Source organism: Cebus imitator, unplaced genomic scaffold (genome assembly GCF_001604975.1).
Source record: "Cebus imitator isolate Cc_AM_T3 unplaced genomic scaffold, Cebus_imitator-1.0 Scaffold820, whole genome shotgun sequence".
In the NCBI taxonomy this organism is placed as follows: domain Eukaryota; kingdom Metazoa; phylum Chordata; class Mammalia; order Primates; family Cebidae; genus Cebus; species Cebus imitator.
Window position 1 is genome coordinate 149,873 of NW_016108135.1, and position 7,621 is coordinate 157,493.

A 7,621-nucleotide genomic window follows, 5' to 3' on the forward strand; every position below is an offset into this window, starting at 1 on the left:
ATATATATATATATATATACACACACACACAAATATTATATTACCTGGGTGTAGTTACGTGCACCTGTAGTCCCAGCTACTCAGGAGGCTGAGGCAGAAGAATCCCTTGAACCTGGGAGGAGGAGGTTGCAGTGAGCCATGACCATGCCACTGCACTTCAGTCTGGGTGACAGAGCAAGACTCTGTCTCAAAAAAACAAAAGAACAAAAACAAACTATATCAATGTTGCTATCTGCTTATGAGAAGAAACTTTACTGATTAGCCTCACCTTAAGATCTGCAATGGGTGTACAATTGCAAATGTTTGAAGGGGCCCTTCTGAGTGGTGAGATTATCAGCCCAAGGTTCAAGGTCCTGAAGTCTTGCTGCAGTGTAGATGGCAAGCCAACTCAATCTCTGGATTATAGATTATAAAGGGCTTTACTGTCCTCAGTCAGTAGACCATTAAAAATATTCTTTACCTGGTTGGGCATGGTGGCTCACGCATGTAATCCAAGCACTTTGGAGGCAAAGGCCGGTGGATCACCTGAGGTCGGGAGTTCAAGACCAGCCTGACCAACATGGTGAAACCCCGTCTTAAAAAAATATATATATATTCTTTACCTGGTAAAAATATGCTTTGCCATAATGCACCGAAGCTTTGCTGCACTTAATCACATTAGACTTTAGTAGCAGAAGATATGTGAGGTTCCATTATCAGGTGCAAAAGTCATCCAATGACTTGATTGTAACAATGTAATAGTCAAGAATTTTTTTTTTACTCTCAGTGAATCTGATTGTCATCAATCTCAATTACAAAAGAAATCCAGTCAATTTCGTTACCTTTGCTTAATACTACTGGATCTCAGCTAGGTGTGGTGGCTCACTCCTGTAATCCTTTGAGATGCCAAGGCAGGTGGATAACCTGAGGTCAGGAGTTCAAGGCCAACATGGTAAAACCTCGTCTCTACTAAAAATACAAAAATTAGTTGGGTGTGGTGGCAGGTGCCTGTAATCTCAGCTACTCGGGAGGCTGCGACAGGAGAATGGCTTGAACCTGGGATGTGGGGTTGTGGTGAGTTGAGACTGTGCCACTGTACTGCAGCCTGGGCGACCGAGTAAAACTCCATTTCAACAACAACAACAAAAACTACCACATCTGTAATACTGTATTTAACAGTTTTATAACTTGTCTAGTGAAATAAGTATATTATTGGAGACTTTTTCAGAAATGTTCCATGAGCAAAACATATTTTCTTTTTTTTTTTTTTTTGAGATGGAGTTTCGCTCTTGTTACCCAGGCTGGAGTGCAATGGCATGATCTCGGCTCACCGCAGCCTCCGCCTCCTGGGTTCAGGCAATTCTCCTGCCTCAGCCTCCTGAGTAGCTGGGATTGCAGGCATGCACCACCATGCCCAGCTAATGTTTTGTATTTTTAGTAGAGACGGGGTTTCACCATGTTGACCAGGATGGTCTCGATCTCTTGACCTCGTGATCCACCCGTCTCGGCCTCCCAAAGTGCTGGGATTACAGGCGTGAGCCACCGTGCCCGGCACAAAACATATTTTCTAATAGCCTTTAACTACTGATATAACATCTGACTTTTCGCATGAGAAAACTTTTTTTGTTTTTGAGTAACAACTAATATTGTTTTTGTCTGCTTTCTTGAGTGGTGACTGCACTCCTGTGTACTCGAGAAAACAGATAACAACAACATTAGAATTCATCCCTTTGACACGTTCCCATTATTATTGTTATTATTATTATTTTTAGAGACAGGGTCTCACTATGTTGTCCAGGCTGGAGTGCAGTGGCTATTCACAGGCGTGATCCCACTACTGATCAGCACGGGAGTTTTGACCTGCTCCATTTTCTACCTGGGCCGATTCACTTCTCCTTAGGCAACCTGATGGTCCCCCGCTCCCGGGAAGTCACCATATTGATGCCAAACTTAGTGCGGACACCCGATCGGCATAGTGTACTACAGCCCAGAACTCCTGGGCTCAAGAGATCCTCCCACCTCAGCCTCCTGAGTAGCTGGGACTACAGGCACATGCCACTGTGCCCGACTCCATTATTTTTTTAAAGGGCTTAAAAAAAAAAAAAACATTTTGAGCACCTTGGTTCATGCCTGTAATCCCAGCATTTGGGGAGGCTGAGGCAGGTGGATCATAAGGTCAGGAGCTCAAGACCAGCCTGGCCTGTATGGTAAAACCCTGTCTCTACCAAAAATACAAAAACAAACAAAAAAAAAAAAAAGAAAAACAACCAGGCATGTAATCCCAGCTGCTGTGCTGGAGGCTGAGGCAGGAGAATTGCTGAAACCTGGGAGGCAGAGGTTTCAGTGAGTCGAGATCAGGCTGCAGCACTCCAGCCTGGGCAACAGAGCAAGATTCCATCTTGGGGGGAAAAAAAAAGAAGTTTTTTCTTTTAAAAGTTTTCAAATTCTTTTCTTTTCTTTTTTGAGACTGAGTCTTGCTCTGTCGCCAGGCTGGAGTGCAGTGGCGCAGTCTCGGCTCACTGCAACCTTTGTGTCCCAGGTTCAAACGATTCTTCCGCCTCAGCCTCCCGAGTAGCTGGGACCACAGGCATGTGCCACCACGCCCGGCTAATTTTTGTATTTTTGTACTAGAGACAGGGTTTCACCATGGCCAGGATGGTCTCAATCTCTTGACCTCATAATCCGCCCGCCTCGGCCTCCCAAAGTGCCGGGATTACAGGCATGAGCCACCACGCCCAGCCTCAAATTATTTTCTATGATGAAAAATAAATAATGTGTTGTTGGGCCTCGACTTTTTTAAACTCATCCCTCAGCTATTATTCTATATCTTTAAAAAATTCTTCTTCAATTTCTTTTCTTTTGTTGAGACAGGGTCTCACTGCATTATCCAGCCTTGATTGCAGTGGTGTAAAGAATCAGGGCTCACTGCAGGCTTGACCTTTCAAGCTCAAACAATCCTCCTACCTCTGCCACCTAAGTAGCTTGGACTATAGGCATGCACCACCATGGCTGGCTGTTTATTTATTTTTCATGGAAACAGCATTTTATGTTACCCAGGCTGCACTGGAACTCCTGATCTTACCTAATTCTCCCATCTCAGCCTACCAAAGTGCTATAAATACAGATGTGAGCCAGCTTGTGTTTCTGCAATTTCTTGAGATGATTATTTTCAATGATAAACAGTACTATAGGAACACAAATCTGAAAGGAATCTGGCTTCTTCTGTAGAAATATCACTCTCCAGGATTTCAAGGGTCAGGGCAGGGCAGCTACTTTAGTAGTGTTATGTATGGAGGTGCATGGGCTTTGGAGTCAGACAGAGTTAATCCTGAGTCTCAGCCCAGCCACTTAGTATCTGTGGGTCTTTGCACAAGTTTCCTGAAGTGGAAGAGTTCTATGAACCACTTATGGAAAACAGGTAGAATAATACTGATTGCAAAATGGTCACAATTTTTTATCACTCTTGTATCCATGCCATTGCTGGGTGCCTTTAAAGCTGTTTTGATCAAGATCCAGAATCTGTTTTCCAAACCCTAGATCTGGCTGGCCTTATTTGCGTAGGGCAGGAGAAAATGATGAACATGACAGTGGGCTAGTTTAAGGTCTAGGCTCAAATGGTCTTGAATGCTTCTGTTTTTCTTTCAGAATGCTGCCATCTTCATGAATAAAGCCCATATTATCCAGCTGGAAAATAAGATACCATGGGGAGAAGCAGCAAGGTGGCCTGTTGACAGCCCCAGAAGCAGATTACCCCCAGAAGCACAGCTGGCTAGTCAACAAGCAGTTGATGATACATGTCTCAAGGAGCTCAGCTGAGACCAGAAAAATGGCCCCACTCAGCCCAGCCTGAATGGCTGACCATCTCAATTATGAACTAATAAGTTTTGGATGATTTGTTATGCTGCAATAGCTAGCTAATACATGCACCCAGTGCAGAAAAGATGCCAGGATTCAACGAAAGATCGATTACCAGTTACCTTCTAACAATGGACATCCTCTAGGTACTGATTTTTTCCCCTGAATTAAAGTTGGATGTTTTGTAAGAGAACATTGAGTAACGCAGAATACAGGTAGACATCTACGCGTGTGATTGGCGTTTATACTCACATAGTCCCCCACACTACAGATGAAAACAGATTACCACAGCTTGACCATTAGGGCCAAGGCCAAATAGCAAAGTAAGTTTGCCTTTCATCTATTTTCTACATATCTAAACACTGGAGGTCAAGAGTATGGACAGAACTGAAGACACAGAGTTTTATTCTTCTATGGCCTCAACATCCTTTGTTCACTGTCTGGTCTCTGGAAAAAAAGTGGGCAACAGGTGGCCAGCAGTGGTCTCCTTGCAATTATTTTATTCTTGCTGCCCTCTGCTCTTTCTGTGGTCACTATGTGTTCCACCCTGAGAACTGAAGAGAGATGTTGGTAGGGAGAGGCTCTTCCTTCACCTCTGGCAGAAGGTTTTCTCTGACCCTTCACTCCCCTGACATCAGAGCTGCAGTTCAATGTGGCAGTTTTTGGCTACATGTGGCTCCCGGGTGCCTGCAATGTGGCTGGTCTGAATTGCCATGTGCTAGAAAAGTAAAATACAGAGTTAGTTTCAAAGATTTAGTTGCAAATATTTATATACTTTATTAATAATTACATATTTCTCATACGTTAAAATGATAATATTATGGACATATTGGGTTGACTACATTGTTACAATCAATTCAACCTTAATACATGAGGTTCTATCATCAGGTGCATAACCTATCCAATGATTTTATAATAGTCAACACATTTTTTTCACTCTCAGTGAGTCTGATTGTCATCAATCTCAATTACAAAAGAAATCCTGTCAATTTAGTTGGCTTTGGTTAATACTATTGTATCTGGACTAGGTGTAGTGGCTGGGTCCTGTAATCCTTTTTTTTTTTTTAAGTTTGGATACTAGAAAATTTAAAATTCACATGTGGCTCTCATTTTTTTTTTTTTTTCTTTTTTTTTAAAGACGGGATTTCACCATGTTGGTCAGGCTGGTCTTGAACTCCGGACCTCAGGTGATCCGCCCGCCTTGGCCTCCAAAGTGACTGGATTACAGGCGTGAGCCACCATGCCCGGCTGTGGCTCTCATTTTATTTCAGAGGATTACCTCCTTTCTAAAACCTCAGCCTGGCTGCTCAAAGACTAGAAGCCAGGAAGGTAAAAAAGCTGAAATTTAAAAATAATTGTTATTATATTCCTTTCATTTGTGAATAGCCATACAGAATGTTATTTTAAAATGCATATGACTTTACACACAAGTTTAAAGGCTACTTTCTGTGGTGGGCCGGGCTCAGCTCAGGGAGAAAGCGCCTGCCTGAAAAGGCTGCAGCAGAGGCTGTCAGTTTTCTTCACTCAGCCTAGAATCGGATATCTTCTGTCACTCACGGCCTGAGAAGGTGGGGTTTTAAACGTTATCCAATCAGCAACGTTGGGCTGGGACTCATCCAATCAGGCACGCAGCTGGAGCAGACAGGAAGGCTTCCGGGATGTGGCGGGGCCTTTGTCTCTTGCTGCAGCCGGAGCTCCCGATCTGGTTTTCTCTTCTCTGTGTCTTCTGCTCCTAGAAGCCCAGCCTCTATGGCCCTGTGACCTGCAGCTATTGGTCGATCCACAGCTACAACGCCAGGACCCCCTGGAAGTTCAGAAATGGTGAGCATGCCAGTCCGACATTCCGAGAGAAGGGAAGGGGTTGGTTGGAACCGATGGGAAGTGGCTGTGGCAGGACTCAGGCCTCCCTGCAGTCAGCTCCACAATCTGTGCCCCGAGTTCTCTTTGCCCAGCTCGGCCTCAGTCCTCTTCAACCGTAAGATGGCGGCTGTGCTTACAGCCGTTCCTAGTGTACTGTCTCTTCCCTGTGCACTGACTGTGCACTGGTCTGGAGTCATCTCTGAGCAGCTCTGCACCCGCAGCATCGCGTCTCTTCCAGATTGTGCAGGGACCACAAGAGGGTACTCAGGGGAGAATCCTGACTCCGGGAGAATCCTGGTTCCGTGAGTGTGAAGAGTTTTGCTCTGTGGGGTTCCCAGTTCCTCATTTCTTCTGTTAATGTATGGGAGTCACCCTAAAAACATTAAATAATTTAATCAAAGAGTGATTCAAAAATTTTCGAGCAACCAGCTGTCGTTTGTGATTTGTGGTTCATAGACGGAGCTTGAAGGAAAGAGTTTTATAAACTGCATGATGAAGAAAACAAAATTCAGTAATTGGTTAGGTACAGTTATGTAGTTTCTTCATTTGTACAATAAAGGTGAAAATGTCCTGATTATGTAATCACAGGTTACTTGGCAGTTTGTAGTTGGTTAAGGCTGAAGTTTATTTCTCTTAATGCAGTTATTCACTAAAACATGCACCCCAGTTAGATTTTTTTTAAAGTAGGAATCCAGGGACTAGAGACACCTCATTCTAACTGCTTGTGACTTTTATTTTCACACTCCGTGGGAAACTGATTTTCTGTTGCATTTTTCACCTGTGTCCCAAGCTGTATCATAAATCTAACCTCTATCCTCCCTTTCTCCAGCCTCACTCTGGCTTGTAGTTAGATACTAAATTTCCAGTTTCATCTGGCGTTCCCAAATGCCAGCTTGTCCTCCCTAATTTACAGTATCAGCTATTTGTCTCTTAGTGTACTTTTCTATTTCGTATTTTAATTATTTTTTGCAAAGCATTAAATGATGGCTTTAAAAAGGTTTGTTATCTGTTTGTAAATATTACCCATGAGAAGAAAGCGAAGAATAATCCGCTGATGCTGTATTGTAAAAAGTCTCTGTGCCTCTTCTCCATACATCTAGGCACAGAGATCTTGGTAGAATGTTTTGGGTCAAGGTTATCCTTTGGAATCTTTATGAGGTGATGTGTCCTCAGCCACCCTTTAGTTTTTTTCTGGTCCTGGGTTTCAGTACTGTCTGGGATACACCAAGATATCCACCATGGTTATGTCAGCTAAAGTGCCTAGGGAGTATCAGCTTCTGGGTTATTTTCTCCCATAGGAGGACCTGAGGTATGGAATGTATCCTCTCAAAGGAGCAAGTGGATGTCCTGGGGCTGAGAGGAATCTTCTGGTGTACTCCTTTTTTTTTTTGAAAAGGTAACCCCTGAGGCATTAAAATTGTCTACACGAAACCCAGCTTTTATTTCTTGAGCACACATTGCTGGTCAGCCAATCAGATACTGATACTGAGGGGAAAACACAGAAATAATCTCTGCCCCCTGGATTCTCTAAGGTGCAGAAAGATAATGAAATAAATATGATGAAAGAAAAATAGTGTCCCAAAAGGCCAAACCAACAAACAAAAAGTGACTCCAGTGAGATGGTGTAAGGACTTTCGAAGTAAAATGCCCCTGGGGCAGTCACTGGGGCATAGTGCAGTGTCTCCTGAATGTGTGGGTCTTGATTACATAAGTGAGCAGGAGTGGATGGAAGAATCTCTCAAGTGATTGAATGGCCTGACTTGAAACATAAGTCAGACACATCTGTTTTTTAATCAGCACTGCCTAGGTTTGTCACCCTGGGTTTTTCACCTTGAAAATATTTGTTTACTGATTTTGACCTCAGTTTTTTAGCTGTAAATTGCATTATATTAGTAGGTCTTGAAAGGTAGAATTTTTTTTTTTTTTT

The 7,621-nt window shown here is 43.2% G+C and overlaps 1 long non-coding RNA gene across 1 annotated transcript in view; it reads right to left on the bottom strand.

Moving 5' to 3' along the window:
* Nucleotides 1–5,144: 5,144 nt before the first annotated feature.
* Nucleotides 5,145–7,621, bottom strand: part of LOC108297616 — a 47,928-nt gene continuing 45,451 nt past the window's right edge. The window contains exon 3 of the long non-coding RNA XR_001822265.2: nucleotides 5,145–6,067. This is a non-coding gene — a long non-coding RNA (uncharacterized LOC108297616). The remainder of the gene's footprint in view (nucleotides 6,068–7,621) is intronic.